The sequence below is a fragment of the Cynocephalus volans genome, chromosome 9 (assembly GCF_027409185.1).
Source record: "Cynocephalus volans isolate mCynVol1 chromosome 9, mCynVol1.pri, whole genome shotgun sequence".
Taxonomy (NCBI): Eukaryota; Metazoa; Chordata; class Mammalia; order Dermoptera; family Cynocephalidae; genus Cynocephalus; species Cynocephalus volans.
Window position 1 is genome coordinate 34,814,263 of NC_084468.1, and position 24,791 is coordinate 34,839,053.

At 38.8% G+C, this 24,791-nt stretch overlaps 1 protein-coding gene across 2 annotated transcripts in view; it reads left to right on the forward strand.

Annotated features, from left to right (window-relative positions):
- The first annotated feature begins 7,857 nt into the window (after nucleotides 1-7,857).
- KLHL5 (kelch like family member 5) overlaps nucleotides 7,858-24,791 on the forward strand; it is a 64,058-nt gene continuing 47,124 nt past the window's right edge. The window contains exon 1 of one of the 2 annotated variants that reach the window (XM_063107979.1): nucleotides 7,858-8,047. The gene's annotated coding sequence lies outside the window, so the exon portion shown is untranslated. Of the gene's footprint in view, nucleotides 8,048-13,863; nucleotides 13,935-24,791 lie in introns of those variants that run through there. The other variant, XM_063107978.1, reaches the window with a different exon arrangement.

Below are 24,791 nucleotides of genomic sequence, written 5' to 3' on the forward strand. Positions count from 1 at the left end.
AAAGGTCTATGAGTCAGGCATGCATGCCCAGCCGGTGCACTCAGAGAAGGAAGGCAAGAAGAGGAAATCACCCTGGCATGGATTCCTAGGACCACTATAGTATTTCAGCCTCTGAGAACACAGGCTGCAACTTGACAGTGAAATGCATTATAATCTTGTTAACTACATGCATAGAGATAGAAAAGCATAATCAAAACATTCTTCATGATGCTAGAATATAACAACCTGTTGGGAAAATAGTTTGGTCAGTGCCCTCACCTTGGGTCCAGCTGGGTGTGTTTCAGCATTCTTTGTGAGCAAATCGTGTGTGTGTGTGTGTGTGTGTGTGTGTGTGTAGTTAGTGCACATGTGCACCAATGTATCTTTTTAGTTTGTTGCTATTCTTGTGTTCTTCAGAGAGAGATAGAGAGAGAGAGAGTGGTAGAGAGTTTGTGAAGCAGGTGGGTGGACGTCTGCCTCAGGCATCTGCCCAGCGCAGCCATGCTTTCCAACCTATGGCTCCACGGTCCTTTTTGGCCAGTTACCTAGCTCATAGACCTGCATGTAAAGGGTTTGGTGACCCAGCCTGGCATATGAAGGGTTTGTGACCCAGTCTGTGAATAGGCTTGAAGGGTCTGGGAGCTCCAGACCCAGCCCCAGCTCAATAATCGACCCAGTCGGCAGGATTGCTGGCAGGTAAAAGAGCTCAACAACTAGTGTGGTCGCCTAGCTTTACAACTGGCATCATGAACAGGATTAAGAGTGCTACAATTGGCGTAGTTGGCAGGATTCTGAACAGGTACAGGAGCTGAAAGCCCTTGGAAGGAGGAAATGTGGCTACTTTTGAATGTGCTGTGCCCTATGGCCACCTTCCTATTGACCAAGATCTGGTTACTGCACAGTGTACTGCAAGGCAGCATAGACCAGGTACTACAATGCAAAACCCCTTGGAGGGGGAGGAAATGTGGCTGTCCTTGAGCATGTGGTGCCCGGTGGCCACTTTTCTGCTGACCGGAGCCTGGCTGCTGATCACTATGCTGCAAACTGATCAAGATTTGTGGCAGAAAGCAGAGTTGTTGAAAGCAAGGATGATTATCCTGGAGGATGGCGTGCAGCAACTGGCCACTCCTGCCTCTCACACCAGGGAAGAGGACCAACCCAGTGGTGAGTTGGGGAAACTGTGCATCTCCAGGCCTGACCTGTTGTGCATGAGAAATTGAGACAGTAAAGCAGCAGAAACAGGGAGAGCCCCTGGTGGCTCCAGCTATGAAATCTAGGGGTGGATGGTGTAACGTGCTATAGAGACTATGTAGTAAACGCATGTTGCATTTGTCTGAAGGCAAAAGGCTCAGAGGGTGCCACTTAAACCCAATGGCTGGCTGGGTGCTGTAAAACCTGAGAAAGAGTGCCACATGCAGATGGGCAGATGACCCAAGGACAGGTGCCCTTGCAGAATTTCAAATATGTTTTCACCTGGTGAAAAGGTGGAATAGTTAGTTTCTGTTACTATGCACCTGTCTCTGAGGCAGCAGCTGCAAAAGAGCCACAGATATGTACAAGGGCAAGGCAGCCACTCCTTGATGGCCTGGGCAAATGCATCTACTTGAACTGTGGGCAAATGCTGCAAAAAACTGCCTGGGACTAAGTTAATAGCCCTTGTAAGCCAAGCTGATTGAAGTAATTCAAAAGCCAGAATTTAAAAGGGAAGCAGAGTGTAAAGATTTGGAAAATTTGCAGCCTGGCCATGTGGTAGAAAAGTGGAGAGCAGGAGAAAAATGCAAGGGTGAAGCGGGCGGGCAGGCATCTGCCTCGGGTGTCCACCTGGCACAGCCATGCTTTCCAACCTATGGCTCCAAGGACCTTTTTGGCCGGTTACCTAGCTCATAGACCTGCGTGTAAGGGGTCTGGTGACCCAGCCTGGTGTATGAAGGGTTTGTGACCCAGTCTGCGAATGGGCTTGAGGGGTCCATGAGCTCCAGACCCAGCCCTAGCTTGGCAGTTGGCCCAGTTGGTACAGGATTACCAGCAGGTAAAAGAGCCCGTCAATTGGTGTGGTCGCCTAGCTTTGCAATTGGCATCACAAACAGGATTAAGAGTGCCACGGTTGGCGATGTTGACAAGATTCCAGACTTTAGCCATAGCTTAGTTGTGGCTCCACACAAACTTTGACTCTTTAGGAAATAGAATAGAATCTATTGCTTAGAGTCTGAAAGTATCAGGTCCAACAGGTCCAGTCTCAGATAAAAAGAACTGGCTATAACAGGAGAGCCCTTATAAGTCTAAGCAATACTATTACTTGATTTTCTTGGGGATGGAGCAGAGGAGAATGAAATGTTTTTCTTCCCTCTTTGTATTGCTTAGACCACTGACTCTGAACATTTTCAAATGTGTATAATGCGTGCCACCTTCTATTCAACCTCTGATTTTGTTTCTCAGGTCAGCTGCTTGTTACTCAGCCAGAATCTTTCACCATGAATTCTGTGCTAAGTATAGTCACTGAATATAGGATGCAAGTGTGAACACAGAGAATGTGTGCTTTTAAAAAGAGGAACAAAATGGAGGTGCAAGAGGAAGAGTAATGATTGAAAAAAACTTTTCAATTTACATATCTAATTCATCTTTATTCATTTTCTCCCCCATAACAAGTAGCACAGTGTCCTCTATGCTGTAGGTCTCTTCACAGTAAGAAACCTAAATGCTTAAACTTGCACAGCAGTTATGAACTTGTTCTCTGACAACATGAAAATAGAAGCCAGACTGAGTGGTTCCCGTCTGTTAGTGAATCAGGAAGTAATATATCAAATACAAGGTTACATCCTGGAACATTTTTTAACTCATGAGAAATCAACATCAATTGGTAATCTTGCAACTGTTATTTTTAAAATGTAAAACAAGTATATGGAGATGTTGGATTTTTTTTTTTTTTTTTTTTGACGTATGAAAATAAATACAAGTAACTCACGTTCATTCCCTTGGCCTTGTAAGTTTATAGAATCCTAAAGACCTTCTGAAGTTTCATGAAACTGATAGTAAAAGACTATAAATTGAAGGAAACTTCCTCTCTGTGTATGTTAGAACACTCAGGGAAAAAGTAGCTGTACTAGGTTGCTATTTTTCAAGGCTTTGTAGACAAGAGGTGTTTGTTCATTTATTCATTCATTCAGAAAATATTTATGAGTGCCTGCCCTCAAAGACCTCTCAGCTAGTCAGAGAGACAGACAAGTTCACAGCCCATTGAGTAACTGCTACAACAGAGGGGCCCCAGGGTACTATAAGAGCATGGAAGAGGAACACACTCAGCCTGGAAAGTTCAGATAAAGATTGCCAGACGAGGTGACCTGGAGTTGAGTCTTTTTTTTAAATTGGTTATGAATATTCATAAGATACAAAGCTGACTGTCACCCTACGTGCCCAAGATATGAAGGCCAGATCCATACTGGCAGCATGCCCGTTACCACAAATTGCAGTTGTACCCTGTGTTCCCCACCCAGTAATACCCACCCTCCCTCCCCTTCCCCTTCTCCTTCTCCTACCCACCCCACTTTGTAGCTCAAGGTATGTTCTTTCCTTCTGCAAGTCCAACACACCACTGTGGTCTTTCTTTCCTCCCTTCTTTCTCTCTTAGCTCCCACTTATGAGTGAATGCATGCGGTATTTATCCCTCAGTGCTTTGCTTATTTCACTCAACATAAGTTTCTCCAATCTCATCCATGTTGGAGTTGAGTCTTGAGGGTCATTTGAAAGGCAGGGTATTCCAGATGGAAGAAACATTTAAAGGCACAATTACAGGAGAAATGATATATTTTAGATACTACAATTATTCAGAATAGGCACAAGGCTGGAGAAGTATACAGGGGTTAGATTATGAAGGACCTTACAACCAGACTAAGGTGTTTGAACCTTACCCTGAAGGCAATAGTCATTGAAGCATGTTAAGCAGGGGCTAGGGGATGGGCAGGATTAGGTTTGTATTTTAGAAAGGTTAGGGAGACTGGTGGAAAGTATTTGAAGTTGTTTTACAAAAGCCTTTTTTTCCAGTCAGAAAGTGTGTCCTGATTACAGGAGAACCTACCTGTGAATGGGTGAATGGAAACACACGCGTGAGAGAATGCACATTCCTTCCCCATGTCCCCAGGACTGTGTCGGGCAGTTATCTGGGGACTATACAAAATGGCCTGACAATGGGCTCATAATAAACTTCCCTCCACGTGTAAATAGTGAGTCTCACACGAAGAGGGAGCTGTGTATTGTGTCAGCCACCACAGTCCTGCAATTTGGCTGGGACTGTGCCATATGCCTCTGACCAGAAGAACTGAGTGGGAGTACAAGTGGAGCTTTTAGCCTTTGCTGTGATTAGGACAAGCTTGATGGCTCTCAAGTGACAGACAGAAAAATGACTTCAACATGTGGTGAAAGAGAGCCTAGAGGGAAGGAAACCAGGCAGATTGTGTGGGCAAATCTATACTTGGTCTTTGGGGATGGAAGTTTGTTCCTGGAAGAATGGGAACTGTAGAAGACTAGCTGAACAAATAGATGAAGTTATTGATGTGCTTATGTTTTCCATAACAATTTCATTTTTATTCTCCTTTAGATTTTAGTAAAGGTCATTTTGAAAATTCAGGATTGGCTTGGCTGTGGTAAAGAGAGAGCCAAGGAAACTTCTGTGTGTGTATAGTATTTGGGCCAAGTTGACACGGGGAATAAATTACCCTGGGGAACCAAGAGAAACCAGAATGAGAATTCGAGGTGAACTTCAAGGGGACAAACTTTTGGTTGTATTTTACTTGGTCACCTGTCTCTCCCAAACTGGAGATCTTCATTCCAGGAGTATGATCTGTTCATACCTTATATAGCTTTGTGTTTTAATGAGACTGTTTTGATATGAGGCTGTTCATACCAAAAGATGGATAGCTAAAAGAAATCCTAAATCCTCTAAAAGAATCCCATTCCTGGAATCCAGATTTTGAACATATATACTGTATATAATCATAGTTTAATCTCTTAATCCTCCCCACCCATATAACCAGTAATTAGAACAGAATGTGAAAAGTAAAACCATTTTTTTCTTAAGGGCAACTACACACTAGAGTTAAGGTCTGTTTACTATCTTTCAGTACTACACTTTAACCAGATTAAAACATTAATTGTTAACCTCAACCATCATGATTAGTGTCAATTAAAATTATTCAAGTGCCCACAGAGGACATGGGGTTGACACCATCTATCAAGTTATCAGTTATAAGTAGTCAAATTTTAGGTTCAAATATTCCACTCTAATCACTGCTATTTCTCCTCAGAGAAAAATATTAAGACTTTCACGGCATTTATTGATCCATCATTACTCTCTGATTCTATGGATCCATTTATGAGCCAAGTTGTAAGATCTCAGCATAAATTTTCCGCTGAGAAAGCTTCCTCAAATCCTGTTCCTTAGTATTGCCAGAATGAGAAAAACAGCCTTTTCAAATTCTAATTGTAAATAGGGTAAAACTGGGATGTGTTTTAGACCTTATTAATATGTCTAAGTCATATGACTCAGTTATAAGATAAATTGCATGAAGGCTCTTTGGCCATTACAAAAAAGGACTACAAGCTCTCTCTCCTATGTGGAGTCATTCCTTCACTCCTTCAAAAAATATTTGAGTATCTACTATGTGACAGGTGCAGTAATAGACACTGGAGGTGTGAACTAAACAAAGTTCTGCTCTCATGGAGCTTACATTTCAGTGGAAGTAGAGAGACAGATATGTCAAGTGGTGCTAAATGCTGAGAAGTGAGGAGATGGGGTGGGGGAACGTGTTGCAGGTTTACATAGGATAGCCAGGAAAGGTGACATGAAGGAAGGAGTCAGTTGTGTGTATAGCTAAGAGCCAGCCAGACAGAGAGACATGTGAAGGCTTCATGGATGAGCACTTGGCATGTTGGCAGAAGAGAGAGGAATCAATGGTGGTGGTCGGGGGCAGTTTGAGAGCAAGTGGTGGGAGCCAATGCTTGCAGCAGGGAGCAAGATCACAATGGAAGTTTTATGTGATTTCTTGCACTGCGGTGATGGAGCAAATAAGCTGAAAAATACAGATTAGTAAACCAAAGGAAATAGGTGTCAGAACAGAACAAAAAATATATTTAACAGGAAAAAAAGAGAGGATGTAATGAGAATTCCTATTTCTTAACTTAGGATTCATTTTTTACTGCAATTGTAATCTGATTGGATTGCAATGCTTTTCTAATCTTTCTCATTATAAACCCAAAAGAAAAATACTGAATTAAAACTCCAAAACTGAACAAGTAACTATAAACAGGAAGGGGGGGGGGAACTATGAGAAGAATGTCATTTGCTGTTAATGTGAACAAATGTTAATACTGAAAAATCAAATGAGTGCTGAAAAGCTGAACCGACTTCCAAAAATTCAGGCTATGGGTTTACACAACTGTCTTTTGTACTTAAAGACAATGAAGAATTTTTATCTATGTGTGTAGGTATCATTATATAGGGCGGCGGGGGGAGGTCTGTTCCACATGGCTCTGATAAAAAATGTATCCTGTGCTTTGTGGTTCGACCCCTCCTTGGTAGAGTTTGTAATGTAGCTCTTCCTTAATTTTAACAAAATTAAATCGTCCCATCCGCTTCCCTTTGACCTAGCAGTATATGTCAATGCTTCATTATTTTACATTATGTTGCTTTTTCTAACCACTTTTCCCAGTGGGAACGCACAAAACGTCCCTAAATAGATCTCCCAGCCACCCCAGGCTGCTACCACAATTTGGTTATGTTATCCGATTATCAGTCTTCTGGACCACTTGCTTGCATATAAAGACATACTCATGATCTCCTGAGCAAATGTCATTTGAGTGGAATGACCATATTCAACCTTTACGGGCAATATACAGTGAGCTCAGAGTAGTAAACACCGAATCTGCAAATAATGACCATATGAGTTACTTTGAGAACCAAAAGCAGGTGGGTATTTCCTTTACAGGTCACTCTGAGATGAACAAAAGAAACCCCTTCCCTCCCTTACCCACTGTGAGCTCCACGCGGGGAGGGACCATACCTGTTTTGCTCAAACCTGATGATGAGCTAACATATGTAAAGCGCTTCAGTGTTTGGCATATAAGCGCTGGATAAATTAGTAATAGTTATTCTCAAGCACCTAGCAATAGGAGTTCAATACGTTCGCTAGAGAAATGAATAAGGAACCTACTTTTTCAGATTCTTCTTATCCCATCATTGGAAAACACTGGCTGTGGTCACAGTGTCAAAGACCATAATCGCGATGGCAAAAACCCACTTCCCAGAGCACAATAATGATCAGATTATTGCAAAGGGAAAGGGTGCAGAGGACGGAGAAGAGAGGCAACTCTGTGAGTTCCCTGAAAGCTCTAGGACGACACAGGCCGGCGCTCTGATGGCCTTCCAGTCCTGCAGAGGGACCTCTTCCTAAACTTCCACCCCCAGGAATTCCCCTCATCCCAGTTCCAACAAGGGGCTGGGAACAACCGGAATCTTTGTCAGGTCCGCCGCTCCCCACCCTCTCTTCGCCAGAGCCCCGCCCAGCCGGACGTCCCCTCTCCTCACGAGCCCCCCTCGCCGCAGCCCGCGCCCCGCTCGCCCTCCTCCGGCTCGGGCCGTCTGCGCGCGCCGCTTGGGGGGGGACGACAAACCGCCAACTGGGCGGGGGCAACGGTCTTCCGCGGCACGCGGCCCGGCGGGGGGCGGGGCCTCGCAGGAGGGGGCGGGGCGGGCAGCCGCTCGCGCCGGGACCGACTGACGCGCAAGCAGGTTCCCGACCCCCACCCACTCGCCCGCCCGCCCCCCTCGGCGGCTGCCAGACAGTTGGACACCCGCTTCACCTCACTAACCGGCCTGGTGCGGCCTGACGGAGGGGGAGTGGTTCGCTCCCGGCCGGCCGGCGCCGGGGGTGAGGCTGCCGGGAAGGAGTTGGGGGCGCGCGAGGGGACGAGCATCCCTCTCCTCCGCTCGCCGGCCGCCCGCCCCCCGCCTCCCCTCCGCCTCCCTCCTCGCCGCCCGCCCTGCCGTGACCCCCGGCCGCCTCCGGAGCCCGACGCGGTAAGTGCGGCTTCCTCCTCGGTGTCTGGGAGGGGGCTGCCACGGGCCGGACCGCGCGACTGGGCCCGTTTGCCGCCCCACGCGACCCCTACGCCGGGCTTGGCCCCTCCGGGAGGCGGCTGTGAGGCACCCTTTCCCGGAGGGGGTGGGCCGGGCGTGGGGCTCGAACCCGGGTCTGGTCTCTCTGCCGAGTTGCCCAGAGCCCGGGAACCGCGGCCCGGGCCGCACTCGAGTTGTTCAAAGTTGTGAGCGCGGCCGGTGAGGAGCCGACTGCTGGTCACAGTCATTGCTGTTTTCGAACTGTTCCTACTAATAAACTGGAAACCATCTCGGAATGTTTTTTTCCCTCATCGTTACGTACAGGCTATCATAACCTCAGTGTTTAAGTTTTACTTTTAAATAATGGCCTCACCCTCGGAATGTGGAAAATGACAGGGACTTTATTTTAATAAGTTCTGGCTTTCCTGGTAGAAACTTTTGCATTTAGGCCTTTATTTCGGTGCATACTCTGGGATCAGAAGCTGGCAGAAAAAAAGTTTGCTGTGTCAAAGAATAAAGCATTATCGACTTTATTATCGTTCCATTTGATTTTTAAAATATTCTCGAATAGCTGATACATTCACGAAATTCAAAAGATCCAGAATGTATATACAAAGTCTCTCTCCCTACCCACCCTGCACCCCCAGGATATTATGTTTTTTGTGCATCCTTCCAGAGATTATATATACAAATTCCCCTCTTACTTTCTATGGAAAGTGGAGCTGCTGTTATTAAGTGCCTAGCGCTTACTGTTGCACAATAAATGTTAATTCTTTTTCCTCTTAGGAAACAGTTTATTAAGTCTTTTTGGATATTAGACCACTGGGGGGGGGGGGAAAAACCAGTGATGACTTTTTTCCCCTGGTTTTAAGCATTTACAGGTTTGATTACATTGTGATTGTGTACGTTCTATTGGCTTGTTATGACTCATGTGAATACTTTTACACAAAGGTGAATACAATGATATTTTGGGTAATGGGGCAGGGAGGGAGAAATATGAAATTGTAAGAAGAGAGGACTAAATATATACAATATATAGTTACAAAAAAATGATTTGAAGGAATTTACTGTCCACATAGTAAGATAGAGTAAAACAAACTAAATGAGAAAATTGAGGTAGAGCAGGAAAGGAAAAAAGGAATACAAGTCCAATGTATGCTATAAGATCCTGTACTGGAGATGAGTCACAGTTTGGCCTCTGGGCTTTCTAGGAGCCAGGAAAAAAGAGAGAGGAACAAAGTGTCGGTGTGTTTCTAATTCCAAGATAAAAACAAACCAGTTCTTCTGCCCTATGCAAGACGTTTCCTAGTAATGAGACTAAGAGGAACATTTTCTCATGGGTCCTAATAAGAAGGGAGATTGTGTGATATATTTGAAAACATCTTTAAAATATCCCTACGGAAAATAGTGAATTTTTCACAAGAGTATTCTCCAGTATTCTTCAATATAGGGCAGTAGTAAAACTCTAGGGATAAATTCTCTGAAGGCTTCATTTAATCCATTCGTAACATTTAGAATGATCTAAAATCTAAAACTGCATTCTAAAGAATGAGAAATTAATATTTTATTTTTGAAATAAGATTCTGAGCTCAAATGAGTTTGACATAGCTGGGTTAGACAGATTTCAATAGTTTTTACTACAGCATTTCTTGGAGGTTTACTGTTCTAACATTCAATTTTGCTTTTTTAAAGGGGAATATATATATATATTCTGTCCTTTTCCAATTTAAATAAATTGGAACTGTGGAACACAAATTGAACCTATAGAAATGGATATTATGTCTATCCTTCAGGCAGTTGGGTGAGTACTTCTTACAACTGGGGTTTGATAAGAATTGGACAGCAAAGAGTTTAAAGTCGGCCAGTATGGTAAGGACCAATGTGAAGATAATCTAAAAGTCAGGATTTTTTAATTTTTTTTTTTGTGACCGGTAAGGGGATCGCAACCCTTGGCTTGATGTCGCCTGCGCCGCGCTCAGCCAGTGAGCGCACTGGCCATTCCCATATAGGATCTGAACTGCGGCGGGAGCCCAAGCGCTGCACTCTCCCGAGTGCAACACGGGGCCGGCCCTAAAAGTCAGGATTTTAAAGTACAGTCATGTGCCTGGTTAATGACGTTTTGGTCAACAATGGACCACATATACGATGGTGGTTCATAAAATTATAGTGGGGTTGGAGGTATTTAGTAGACTATACCATATGGGCTTGTGTAAGTACACTCTGACATTTGCACAACAATGAAATCCCCTAACATCATATTTCTCAAAACATATCCTCATCCAGTGACGCATGACTGTACTAGGTGTCAAAGGAAAAGGCTTCTTTCCCCCAATTCTTACACAACTTCATTGTTTTCCTGCAGGTTGCCTGTTGGACCAAATAATATCTAGGGCATCTTCCTATTCTGTGCATCAGGGTCCTTAGTGTCTATGAACTAGACTAGGTTTAGGCAAGTAGAAGTCCTTGAAGACAAATGACTTTAATTAATTATTCTTGGATGCAAATATGTGATTGACATGGTTTTTTTTAATCACAAACACTATTTGTACTATTAATTTGCTGTCAAATCCTAAATTCTATACCCATAAGAAACATTAGGAAGCATGGTGTATAGTAGAAAGAGCAAGAGATTTGGAGTCAAAAAATCTGGAATTGTGTCATTAATGTGGAGGGTTGTTTCCAGCAAGTTTATGAACCTCTCTGAATCTGGTTCGTTATTTGTAAGATTAGAGTGATGACAGCACATAATTAATTCATGGAATAAATGCTGAGAGTCTTCTAGGTAGTGGGCAGTATAAAAACAGCTTTAATAGTGCAAATGAAATATTGTAATTCATTATTAGACAGTACATTATTAGACATTATTCATTAGACAGTGAATCCTTCACTGTCTAAGTCTGTTCCACTCCTGATTGAAGTTGACAAGAGTTTGGAGGGCAGGGAATATCACTTTCCGAATGTATTTGGTTCCTGAGTTTCAGATGGCAAGTACTGAGAGTTGAGAGAATAAGGAATTGGTCCAAAAATATTTCTGAATCTATTCAGTTCCTGTGTCTGGATTATGAGAGTTTGGATAATGAGGGACACTTATATACAAAGATACTCTCTAACTGATATAGAGCTATATAAATTGTTATCATTCTAAAGATAAATTGAGGGCCAGAGCTATTGACTGTCTTTATTCCATTTATGAGAAGAGGGTTTGTTGAGTGTATCAGACAGGATAGGTGATGGTAGCCAAAGACCCCCACATCCTAGTGATTTAAAACACCAAGAGTTTATTTCTGCCACACTACATGTCCAATGAAGGTCATCAGGAGAGCTTTGTAACAGGTAGTCATTTGGAGCCCAGGTTGTCAGAGTCTCCATCTCAATATCTGCTTCCACAATTGTTAGGACAGGGGAAAGGGTGTGATGAATAGCACACTGGCTCTATCTGGAAGTGACACATTTAACTTCCACTGCCATTTCATTGGCCAAACAAGTCATACGACTACACCTAACTTCAAGGAGGTGGGAAAATGCAGTTCGACCCTGTACCCAGAAGGAGGAGAACTGAATAGTTTACAAACAGTCTTAATAACTACAACATTAAGCAGGCCTCATAGTACCATGAGTTAATACAAAATCTGAAGAAATCAAATCCAAATTATATTTTCAGTCTTCTATTTAGAAGACAGAAAACAGCATTTCTTTATGTATATGCATTTGAACAGAATTATACTACTGAGAATTATAAAGAACATGTTTTATTAATTTGAAGTGACGTACTTTTGAAAACTCCACAATTAGACACTATTTTTGTACTATTTTGACCAAGTGAATTTCATTCTTTTTGAATTGTATGTCCATTCAATAAATATTTGTATAAGGCCCTGTGTTAGGTCCTATGAAGATGAATGGAGAGTTTATGATTCCAATAGAAAATAGCTATCATTGACTTCTCCCTTCCTATCTCTTTAAGGCAACATTAACAGAATTTTTCAATATGATAAACTTGATTACGTGTGTGTGTGTATATATATATATATATATGTATATAACACAATATATTTGTAGTTACACTTTTTTTCCCTCTCTCCTCTTTTGGTCTTGATGAAGAAAATACTCAAAATGAAGCAGGTTTACCAAAACTCACTGCCTTGGGATAAGTTTCATGAACTCGATGTCAACATCTTCTTCTTAAGATAAACAATGCATGTGATTAGAACTGCTGATTTATTAAATAATGTATAAACTGCTGGTTTTGAATAAGCCATCTAGATATTAAGAATAGCTGAAGCATGAAGCTTCTGATTTAGGTTGCACATAGATGTTTTTGTTTCTCATGTTGTAATCAGTAACCAATTGTGATTCTTGTGTTCTGTGAGAAAGGGACAACTGTTCTTGGAACTTTCCCTCTCCCTTTTGAAACTCCCTTATAATATGCCTTTGCGTTTAGTAGATTTCAGAGCACTTTCCAACTCTGTTGGCTTGTGTTTCCTGGGTTAATCCTCAAGCTTGGCTTTCAATAAACCTTTATAAAATTATTTCTGCCTCAAGGGCCGGCCCGTGGCTCACTCAGGAGAGTGTGGTGCTGATAACACCAAGGCCACAGGTTCGGCTCCTATATAGGGATGGCCGGTTAGCTCACTTCAGAGAGCGTGGTGCTGAAAATTATTTCTGCCTCAACAGCCTTGATTTCAGTCCACAGTCTTAAGGATTATTTCATGACAAGTTACAGAAGATTACTTAAACTAGCTTAAGCACAAAGAGTGTTTTATTAGAAAATCTATAAAGGAATATAGCTTTATGTCACAGAGTCCAAAGGCAAGGTGTGCAGCTGGGCCTCAGAGGCAAATGACATCGATAACAGAAAGTTAGGAGCTAGGGCTCCTTCTTCTCCAAGTCTGTATGGGTTTTTGCTGGTGTCTCTCTCTGCACATATACTTTCTTCTTTTTTTTTTTTCTGTTGGTTAATTTTTCTTTATTTTGCTGTTGCATGGGTGTTTTAACCTAAGAGTTCACACCCTTGAAACTTAACTAGAGCCTTTAGCAATTCCAGAAGACCTGACATTTTTCTAAGTGCCACATCTTGGTTAGCTCTTAAATTAACCACTATCAGAGTTTGGAAATAATGGAGTTTGCCCAAAGGTATAACAAGTTAGGGTAGTGGGCATCTTTATACTAAGGAAGGAGGCAGTTCTAATAGCTTGAGATCAAAGAAACCTGAGATTAAAGAAACTGAGATGCCATAGAAAGTTTTACACAACTAACATCAGCTTGCGAATTCTAGTGGGACAGGCTGAATACATAACCAGGATAAGAGGCAGAACTGGAGCTGACTTGTAGCTACAATATTCCCTCCTTGAAATTGGCAAGTGCCATTTCCATTGTAATCCCTTCACCGTTCCCTTTTTTCTCTCCCAAGGTACAGATTACTGAATTGTCTCTTATAAATCATCTGCTTTAATCCATGAAGGGATGCTTGTCTTATCCTCATGGCTGATAATGCAGGAAGAAGGGAGCACTTAATATACTGCCTTGCTCTGCTCTTTTCTACCATCCAAACTAGTCTCCTAGACACTCTTTATCTGGACCTTTTACAGTTAATGTACTATTGTCATATGTCTTCACCAGCTTAATCTGTTTTTATTCTCAGTACCTTTCCATTCTTTTTCTGTAAACTGTGTGTACTTAGCCTCTTTTGCAAAGTTCCCTTGCACTCTTTACCTATGCAATATCTCCTTCCTTCCTGGTTGAAAAATATCCATAGCTTCACCTCAGAAGATGGCTGAAGGAATGAACTGTGGGAAGGTATTATATGTTACCTGGAAGAGGGGATCCCGAGAAAAAGAATAACAGGAAGGTGAGTAAAAGCTGTGTATGAGATTAGGTGGGAATTTGTCAGGGATATACGTTAGGCTAAAGGAGCAGGCAAAAGAGCAAAAGGGTTTGGGTTCAGATTGTAGAAGATCTGGAATGCCACTCTAAGATGTTCTTATACTCTTCTTGCTATGTAAATGAAAGGGTCTTCTTAGGTTCTACTAAACATTTAAATTCAGAAAACTACCATTGGCTTGTTTATTCAGAAGGCTATCAGGAATCACAGCTTGTCATCAGGGCAGCATCAGATGTTCCTCATCAGTGGGAATGATCTTCACAGCAGTCTGTGCCAGCAGTTCCTATAGCCATCTGGGCGATATCTTCGAAGAAGCTCACATCATTTGGGTGCAGGAGCCACCTTGGCTTAAAAAAATCCTTGTCCTGCAACAGCCAGTATCTCTTATATAACTCCATTGACTTCACTTCCAGGGTTCCCTCAAGGGATGTGCCAATTCTTTAAAAGAGCCAGCACAGGGAAGTCAAAGCTATAGCTTCCTATTTGTAGTTCCTGAGTTCCAATGCAAATTTACTAGTCAGGGGGATCATTTTTACTATAAGCAGTGTTGCCTAGGAACAGTTGACATGCCTAATTCTATAGATTGTCAGGGAAGAGCTAAGAGAGTTAACTGAAGGTTAAATGGAGAAGAGAAATAGGTTTTGTTAACTCTACTCACATTTGCATTACACAGTGCCTTTCATTTGGAAAGTATTCGATAATATTTATTTTGCTTATTTTGATGTAGTATGTTTTAAGTCTTTTTTATTACAGATAAAGTGAGAGGAAGGTGAGGCTCTAGAGGTAGACAAGGACTACTAGATCATTAAATGCCCTGAATTCCATACTAAAGATCTTGGCTTTTATTTATTTTGTAGGTGATCGAGAACCAACTAAATGAATAAAAGTGTTAAGTAGAGTGATATGGTCAAGAATTGCACTTTAGGAGGTTACTTTGTTTGTAGTTTGGAGAGTTAATGAGGGCATTTAGAATTGAGACTGGGTGGTTCATTCAAAAAAAGAAGAAATACAATCAATTCTGTGTTCTACAGAAGTTTGGAACTGCTGAACAGATTCAGCATGGTCCTTTGGAGGGGCCTGGACCAGTTTGTCCTTCTAAATTTATTTGTTGTCCCCCTCACCCGTCAGTGCTTGGAAGGACTACCCTGAATTGCCTAAAAACCTTGGATTTAATGTAATGCCCAACTAAGATGAAGAAATTCTAGCTTCACTGATCTCCATTTGACTCACTTGTATGCCTCATTTTGCTTTTTGCTTCAGTTAAATTATAGTATAGTACAGATTATTAGTGGCCCTTTTTTTTTTTTTACGTCTAGTTCTAGGGCAAGCCAGAGAGTCTCTTTACTGGTTTAATTAACATTTGTAGCAAATACCCATTTCTAATTATGAGCAGCTGAGAAACAAGAGTGCTTCACATTTTCTCCTCTGTATTGCTTACATGGCCCTTTACTACCCTTTTCTTACCCAACTTATGCTGTTCTCTCTAACGTAAGTATATAATTTATGAAGTCTGATTGGTTAATCTGTGATTGGCTCATTACATGTTCAGAGAGCCTAAGCAACTTTGGATTCGTTATATTTGTGTCTAGAGAGAACTGATTGATTGCTTTTTCACCTCCTTCACCATAAAGCTACATGGAAGGCTGAAACACTCCTGGATTTGGTTCAGGTCAGTAAAAGACAAAATTATGGTTATTCAGATTGTTACTTTTTATGGCATACAAGATAGTTGGGTGTCTCAGCACATGCCAAACATAATGGATCAGGGAACAATTTAGCAGTAGTTTCCCATCATCTTTATGGTATTACAGTTTTCATCCTTTTGCCACAGCAAAATCTAAGGAGTGGATGGCAAGGAAATATTTATTTATTAACAGTCATCAATATTTTCAAAAGTAAATATTTTGTTATAATCATACTATAATCATTATATTATAGTATAATATAACTTTTATAATTAAGCTTTTAAAAAGGCTATATAATATTAAGTTACTTATTTAAAAAATTTTCCTTGTTTTACTACCAGATAGTACTGATAGGTAGTTGAGGGATGAAAAGATACTTTTGATGTTATTATGGATCAGCACTTTGCTCTGTAAGAAACAGCAACAAAGATTGGGAGAGAGGCAAGTGGGGAGAAATCTGAGAGGCACTTGTACTTGGTGAACAAATGCCATTTTGGTATTTAATTGTAATTATGATGAACTTAATTTTTTTATTATAAGGAATGATGTGTTCTTCAAGTGCTCTGTTTTTTCTCTTTTTGTGTCTTATTTGCCTTTAGTTTGGTCAAATTTTATTAGCAAGGAATTTAAGTCTGCTCTACTACTCTCTACTAGACATCAAACCTTGTACAAGTCAATTATACTCTGAATCTGCTTCCTTATTCGTACAATGGGGGTAACACCTATTCTACCTGCCTCACTAGGTAGTTGTGATTAGCAAATCAGAATATTTTGAAAGCAAGAAGCAGTGTGATGTACTTAAAAGTATATGGTCTTTAGAGTTGGTCCTGGATTCAAATTAGCCCTGCTACTTACCAGATATATGTATTAAGCAAGTCAGTTAACCTTACTTTCCCTCAGTGTCTTTATCTGTAAGGGGAGAAGGAGAATGACCCCTCTTAGCCAGTTTTTCTCAAAACTATATTCAATGTAAAGTATTTCACATATTATCGTGCACATTTAGGCATTTAGGAAATAGTAGCTGCTGTTACAATTCCAGACCCTTACTCAATACTTACACATGCTACTTAATCCTATTTTACTAAAGAGAAAAGTGAAGATCCAGGAGGCGAAGTGATTTGCACAGATTATACAGCTAGCTGGGGAGTAGCTTAGCTATCGATTCACGCTCTTTCTGCTATATCACTTAGGCTACTATTAATAAGTGATAATGTGAAAGAATAATAGCAGAAGCACTGTTGACAACCTACCTCTGAACTGACTAGTAGCTTTAACCCAATGCACTCTCTTTTCTGATCCCAAGGGCCAGCTGAATACTCATGGCTAAGTAGGCTGCTCTGTAACAGAGCTGCACATTTGTGCTTACCTGCTGAATTGGGTACTTACCAAAAGTTAGTTGTGTTTATTCACAAACCTGTTTTTAACAGTTATACTTGTTATAGTAATTATAAAACAGTAGTAAACATGTAAATTAATGAGAATATAAAGAAAAGAATTCTTTCTGTGAAAATTAAGTTGAATGCTTTGGGACATCTCAATATAAATGAGTTTTTAAAAATTTTGTTATCAAATTGGATGAAGGCTGGATAAGTATAAAGGACTAGAGGAAAAGTCATCAAAGTCTAAAGAAGTGCCCCTCAAAGCCCATGGACCAGCTACCTCGTCTTTACACTATTAGTGGTCCTCAGGAAATAAAGAATTCACACCAGAATGTAAATTAATTACATAACTAAGTACACTATTGGGTTCAAATGACATTTTTTATTTTATTTTTTTTATGGTAAGACTTTCTCCTTGAAGGAAGCAGTGCATTAATTTACATTCTGGCACAAGTTTTTTCCCAGGGTGGACAGACCACTGATCTAATGGATTCTTTATTCATATTCTTTCCAAAGTGCTTTTAAGTTCTCTTTTCATTTATGGAAACCATAAGTGGAAATTATAGATGATAGATCATTATGGGCATGGCTTATGCAAAAAAGAGGATCTATACTGAGTAGGAGAGCCATATCAGATATATGGCATTAACCCTGTATGAAAAGACGTGTGAATGAATGTGCATTTATATTTTCAAGTTAAAATCATTAAGGGTATATAAATATATTTGTATGATTACTGACTTATTCACTTAGTGGACCAATTATAGGTTTCATCTGACAAGGGGGCTTCTACTGTACTCAGAGTTCTAGGTTGACTGGAAATATATCTTTGACCTCTGCAGCTATCTTAGCATCATATGCATGCCTTGGATACCTTTGTCATGCTGTGTTGCACTGTTTAAATTAAATGTGAGTTCCTGTCCATAAGTGCCTAGAAAGCCACAGTCCTTTTTGTAACCTTCATAGAGTTGTCCTATCTGTGGGAGAAGATGTTAAGTAAGTAATTTCAATAAAATTTTTGAGTTATCTGAGCAAGTAGTTTGGGATGCTGTATGATCATATGTTAAGGAGACATAATCTAGTTTAAAGGTTAAAATTTACTTCACTTACTTTTTTTTACCTTGATCTTACAGGTTTATATCACAGTGCTTTTATTTAACGTATGGAAAGAAGTAAAATCCCTACAGTAGATGGCTTTTATTATGAAACCGTACTTCAGTTTTCAGTGTATGTCGGAGTTCTTGACTGCTGAGTTTTCAATCCACCAGGAGGCTTACAAAGCCAAATATCTTTGCTTGTTGCAGCTGAACTTAAATTTGATATTTATTTTTAATTTTTATTTACTGATTAAGTCATAAATATTTCCAAATTATTTTTAACAAAGTAAAAGATTTAACATTGTGCTAGAAATCTTCATTTTGGGTTTCAAAGTATATTCTAAACTTTTTAATTACAAAAGAAATTTTGGTGCCATGTGTTTGTGGTAACTAGTGAAAAGAATGCAAAGATAACCAGTGTTAACTGCGCAGAGTTCATCTAGCCACTTAAAATTTATGATTTCTTAAATAGATTGATTTTTAAGTATAAGCTAATTATAGTTGTACACCCCTATTTCTAGCTATTTGGTTTCTAGATATAAAATTAAAACTAAACTTGTCTAAAGCTACACTTAATCTTCCAGGAACTATATTCTCTCTTCCTTGTTTATGTTATTGTTACCATTCTTCCAGTCACCTGGGTTTGAAAATGCTGTCATTTGACTTCTTCCTGTCCATTTGCCACAAACACCCTATAAGGTCTGTCTCTGTAATATCTTTAACTTTCATCCCCCTTCGGTACTCCCAGCCAAGTTTAAACTGTACCTCTCACACTAAAGAGTTTTATAATTAGTATCCCTACTGATGGTATCATCCCTCACAAATCCATTTTTCACCACTGCCAAATTAATCTCCTCGAGATATACCTCTAAATCTTCACCTCAAGAAGCTCATTCTCCATATAAAGGACATACTGACTCCTTGGTAATTCAGTAAGAGTTTCATTCAAGACCATCTTCTGCTGGATTTTAAGATCCTTCAAGTCATGTTCTATGCCATTAATTTATTCATTAATTTTTTAAACTTAAATTCAGTAAATATTTCAATGCACTATACAAGTTGTTAAGGATATAGTGGTACCTGCCTAGATGGATTTTATAGTCTCTTTTCTCATCTTCTTGTTCTGTAGACAGAACAAATGTTTGTTGAATTTATATAAATACAGGATTTTTTGTTGTTGTTGCACTTTTTATGAGGTTGAAGAAGAGGTACAGAATATCTGGCATACTAAAATTAAAGTTAAAATAGGTAAATCTCAAATCTTTTCTAATCTGGGTAAATAATTAACTGACATTTTCTGCCTTTGTGTGTTTTTAAGTGTTAGTGGAATATAAATGTTAGTGCAATTATACTAATATTCAAATTTTTTAAGTAAGCCAAATTCTGGTAGAAGACCTAATTTTACAAAGTTATAGAAGTATCCAGAATTACTAAACTTTAGAGGACTCTTTGAAATGACATAATGTGTAACTCATTCTTTTTATAGTTGAAAAATTTAGGGAGATGAGTGCTGCTGGGTTAGTATAGTAAAGTTAGTTCTTGGTTTTTTTTTTTAATGTAATATGTATTACACACTTAAAACTATACTAATAGATCCATTAAAATGGATTACTTATAAATACTGTTATCTAAAAAACTCTATGTGAAGAGAGGTTTGTTTAGTAATAACTACAAATATAAACAAGTTACCACATGGCTGTGATTTAAATTGTTGAGTGAAGCCATAGCTTTAAAAGCCACACTTTGAAGTGAGCTCATCTGCAGTCTATCTTAATGACATTTCAGTGTTTCTGTTGTATGCTGAATAGTGCCATGTTTTAAATTCACAGTTGAGCAGATTTGAAACAGAAATTACATGTGGGTCCCTTAATTACAATTTGAAAATTGTATTAATTGGCATATTTGACTATTTTAAATAATGCATGAGCTTTTATATCTCAAGTTTAACTTGAAGTAAAGCAAGGTTATTAAAATAAAAGAGAGGTACAGAATATACTTTTATAATCAGTTTGAAGAAAGTGTTGTATCAGTTTGAAAAGACATCTGCTATTTAGCCACTGAACTTCAGAGTGATAGAATTTTATGCCTTAAGAATGAAATAAAAAAAGAAATTATTGGAATAACGTATTGTGATTTTTCTCTTAAGTTGGAAAAACACTGAAAATATTTTGTCACCAGAGGTAAATGTTTTTCTAATATGTTTTATAAAACATTAGGCTCTTAATTTATTTTATAATTTGAAAAATGTTTAGTATAAGTATATACTTTTTATTATTGCTCTTGTAATTGTTGGATTCATCCATTTATTAGAGAAATATTTATTGAGCACCTCCTATCTGCCAGGTGCTATTCCAAAGGCTGGGATTACAGCAATAAACTCAAACAAAGCTCTACTGAAGCTTGCTTTGTAGTGAGGATAAAGACAATAAGCAAATAAACATCTAATATTTCAGGTGGTGGTAAATGCTATGAAAAAAATTAAGAAGGTTGGGGGATAGAGAATGATGAGGGATCTAATTTACACAGAGTAGTGAGTGAAGACCATTTTGATAATTTAGCAATGTAATGACTTTTAACATGTAATGCTCTTTTATAAGTAATTGCCCTGGGAAGTACTTCTCATCAGAACTGAGTAAATTTTTGGATGAAACAATTTTATATTGATTGGCAAAACAAGAAAAAGTGTTATTTAAAAAAAATGCTGAATTTCATGCCATAAAAGCATTAGTGCTTATGCTTACTACATATTTTTCATAAAGAAAATATCAGAAACATGAGGACTCCTACAAATCAAGAAGATAACAATAGATAATTTAATAGAAAAAAGGAGCAAGAGACCTCAACAGCCATTTCACAGAGGATATCCAAGCGACCAATAAACTGAGAAGTTACTCAACCACATTAATTATAAAGGAAATGTAAAGTAAAACCAAATGGGATACCACTGCACACTGATCAGAATGACTAAAATTAGAAAGACTGACAAGACCAGTGTTGGCTGGATGTGGAGTAACTGGAGTGCTCATGCTGCTTGTGGAGTGTAAATTTGTAACATCAATTGCAGTTGAACACATGCATACCTTATGGCCTAGCAATTTCATTTCTGGATATTTCTATATATACACACAACTGTAATGCATATACACATGCATCAGACAACATGTACAAGAATGTTTATAGCAGCATTATATTGCAAAAGTCTAAACCTAGAAAAAAGTCAAATGTCTGTCATCAATAGAATGGATTTTGATGATTGTATATATACAGTGGAATACTATATAGCCATAAAAGACACCCATCAGCTGCTACAGACAATGGATTAATTTCAAAACAGTGGTGAACAGAAGAATACATTTATATGATGTTCAAAAGCAGATATAAGTATGCTAAGGATGGAGGTTACCTTTGGGAAGGAGCATAACGAAGACTTCTTAAGTGCAGGCAATGGTTCTGTTTCTGAACCTGGGTGAAGATTACATGGTTGGGTTCATAGTGTAATTCACTGAGCTCTCCACTGGTGATGTGCACACTTTCTAGGTCAAACTTTAATTTTAAAAAAGTTTTTTTAAAGGTATAGGCATTAGTTGCTATCCATCTGGAAAATACATTAGAAAAAATATTTCCATGCAAAACAAAGAGTTAATATCTGTACTATACAAAGAGCTTTTACTTGGTCATAAGGAAAAGACAAATAGGCAAAGAATATAAATCGGTAACAGAAAACTAGAAGTCAAAATGGCCGATAAACCTATGAAAATATGCTTAAGGCCACTAGTCATCTGCAGTTAAAAGAATCGTCTGCAGTTAAAAGAATTATAATACTATAGTTAACTGATGGGCCTATGAAAATAGATGTGAAGGGTACACTCATTTTGCTTTTGAAAATGTGAATTTTAGGAAATATTTAAAAATATATGCCTTCAAGCCAGCAATTCCATTCTTGGGAATAAATAACATAGACACAAAAGCTTCACAAGGAGGTTTATTTCAACATTATCTTACTAGCAAAAAAACCTAAAAACAAAACCTGATATCAACCCAAATGCCCATTAGCAAGGAGAGAGTTTAATGGACTGTGTTTTACAGTTATGAAATGTCATGCAACTGCTAAAAATATAATTGGTTTATATTTCCATGTATATATAAGATTAGGTGAAAAAAGCAAAATGCCAAAAAGATGTCTACAATATGATCTCTGTCCTAACAATAGCAAAAAACTCCTATATATGTGTATATAAGTTTGTATATGATTATAGAAACATGGAGAGAGGCATAAAAAGTTATACACCAAGCTGTCAATATTGTTTACTGGACAGAATGAGTGGAGGAGGATTGACAAAGAGATCAGTGAAAAAAGCACGTGATACACGCCCACTGATATAAAAGGATTTTTGGTTTTTTCTCTTTTTTTGTGTGTACATACATACACACACATATGTATATACATATACACACACACGTATGCATATAATTAAATCCTTTATCATGACAGTGTTGGTTAAATATGGCTACCTGGCCTTTGGCAACGAGCCTGGTATCCCTTTAAATCAGGGAGCCTCTTTCCATGGCTAATCTCCCACCCACATCTCCAACCTACTGGAAACAGCTACTACAACAAGGAGGTATACATTCATTGTATGAGTATATCTCAAAATCTTCATGATTTTGTGGACCCTTTTAGGAGTGAGGGCATGATTTAAGACTTTAACATTCACATCTCCTTAAGTCATTGAATTTCATTTTATAGAGAATTATGTTGATAAATAACTGACATCTCAGTGGCCTTCATTAAAGGCGTCAGTCAACCAAAGAACCAATTAAAATCACTTCTTGCTATTGGAGCTGGCACATATTGTAACTAGAATCTCTGGTAAGTGCTCTCACATTGATCAATTAAATCCAATTTAATATTAATTTAATTAAATCCAATTTAATATTTATATAAAATTATGTTTATTAAAATTTTGTTTTCTTTTGTAATATTTAATTATCCTTTCCTCTGAGTGTAAGTTTAAATCTTCCCAAAAGCAAGATCTGGGATTCCTCTATCTCTTGTGGTGCCTTGTACCTATAAATACTTGGTAAGTACTTATTTGAATGAAGAGAGTGACAGCAAGATCATTATCTTAGCTTATTATAGCTACTGCAGTGACAATTTTTCATTGTGTGGGTCTGTACCATGCATTGCAAGATATTTATCATCTCTGGCCTCTGCCCTCTCAATGCCTGTAGCACTCTCTGGTCATTCCAACAACTAAAAATCTACCCCTCCCCCAATTTCCAGAAGCCTTGTGTTGGGGGGAAGGAAATTGCTACCTTTGAGAACCACAAGGCTAGACTAATTGAAGAAGTGTTCATAAGGGTGGTAGTACCTGAGCAAAACCCTGATGGATGAGTAGGATTTTAAAACCAGAGGAATTGGGACACAAACAGCATTATAAAAGAGGGAACAACGTAACGTAGACAATCTTGACTGATGAAGCTGTGTGTGCTGGAAAATAGAAATAAAGTTGGATAGGTAGAGTGGAGTTAGAAGGGTGCTGATAGGAAGGAGTCTGACAGATATGGGAGGAGAGGGAAAAGTGTCATTTCACTGTCTAATGCATCTGGCATACTACCGTCAAATTAATTTTCTAAAACATTATCCTATTCAACAGTGCACTTAATAATGCCTTTGCTTCATGCTCAAGGCATACCATCTCATTGTATTGATCTAGCTTTATCTCTTAATGCTCCTTAAAATTAATTAAGTATGGCTGATCAAGTTGGTATCCCCATCCTTCCTTGTCAATATGCTCACTTCAGGCTTTTATTAATATCTTTCTTACATTATATGAATCTCTCATCATTCTGCCTACACAACTTCTTACTATTCTTAGAAGGCTTTTCCCAAATGAAACTGACCCGTACCACTCCACACCGTCTTTTCTCTTTCTTGAAGTTTTTATGGTTTTTCCCGCAGTATTTAACACAACATTGTACGTGGCTTTTCATGCTTCTTATTCTTGTTTCTCTGAGTAATTTTATTCTCCTGAAGAAATGAGTGAAGTTAAGATCTATGCCTCACAATATTTTTGTAAGCCTCTAAAGCAGCTTTTTGTTGGTTTGGGGGTTTTTTTTTGGTCAGTTGATATAGACATTGCTGTTTGTGTGAAATTATTTGAGATAGGAGTAGATATTGAGCACCCTGAAAACTCAAATTCTGCTTTTGTAGATCACAAAATTTTAATATTGCTGTATTACAATGTTTCTTAATTTAACTTCCTAAATTTTTTTTGTTTTGATACTAGATTTATTTATTTTAGGGGTTAGGAACCAGGATGTGTAAATCTATGTGTCCCCACAATACTTACTAGAGTGCATTGCTCACAATTATTATTCAGTATTTTAAAATTTGATTGATTTTATTATTTGCTTCATCAATTTGCTTTAACTGCAACCATGTTTGGACCATTGTTTTGTTTTGCTAGCAACAGAGGGCACCATCAGAGTATTTGTATACCCATGAAATAGTCCTATCCCAGCCCTTGGTAGCTGTCTTGAGATATACTTTCCTTTTCCCAAGTAGTGTCATAGAAATTTGAATATTATACCAGATGGAAGTGGCCCAGTCCTAATTATAAAGCAATATTGACTTCAGGTAATTTATTTGGAAAAGAGTAA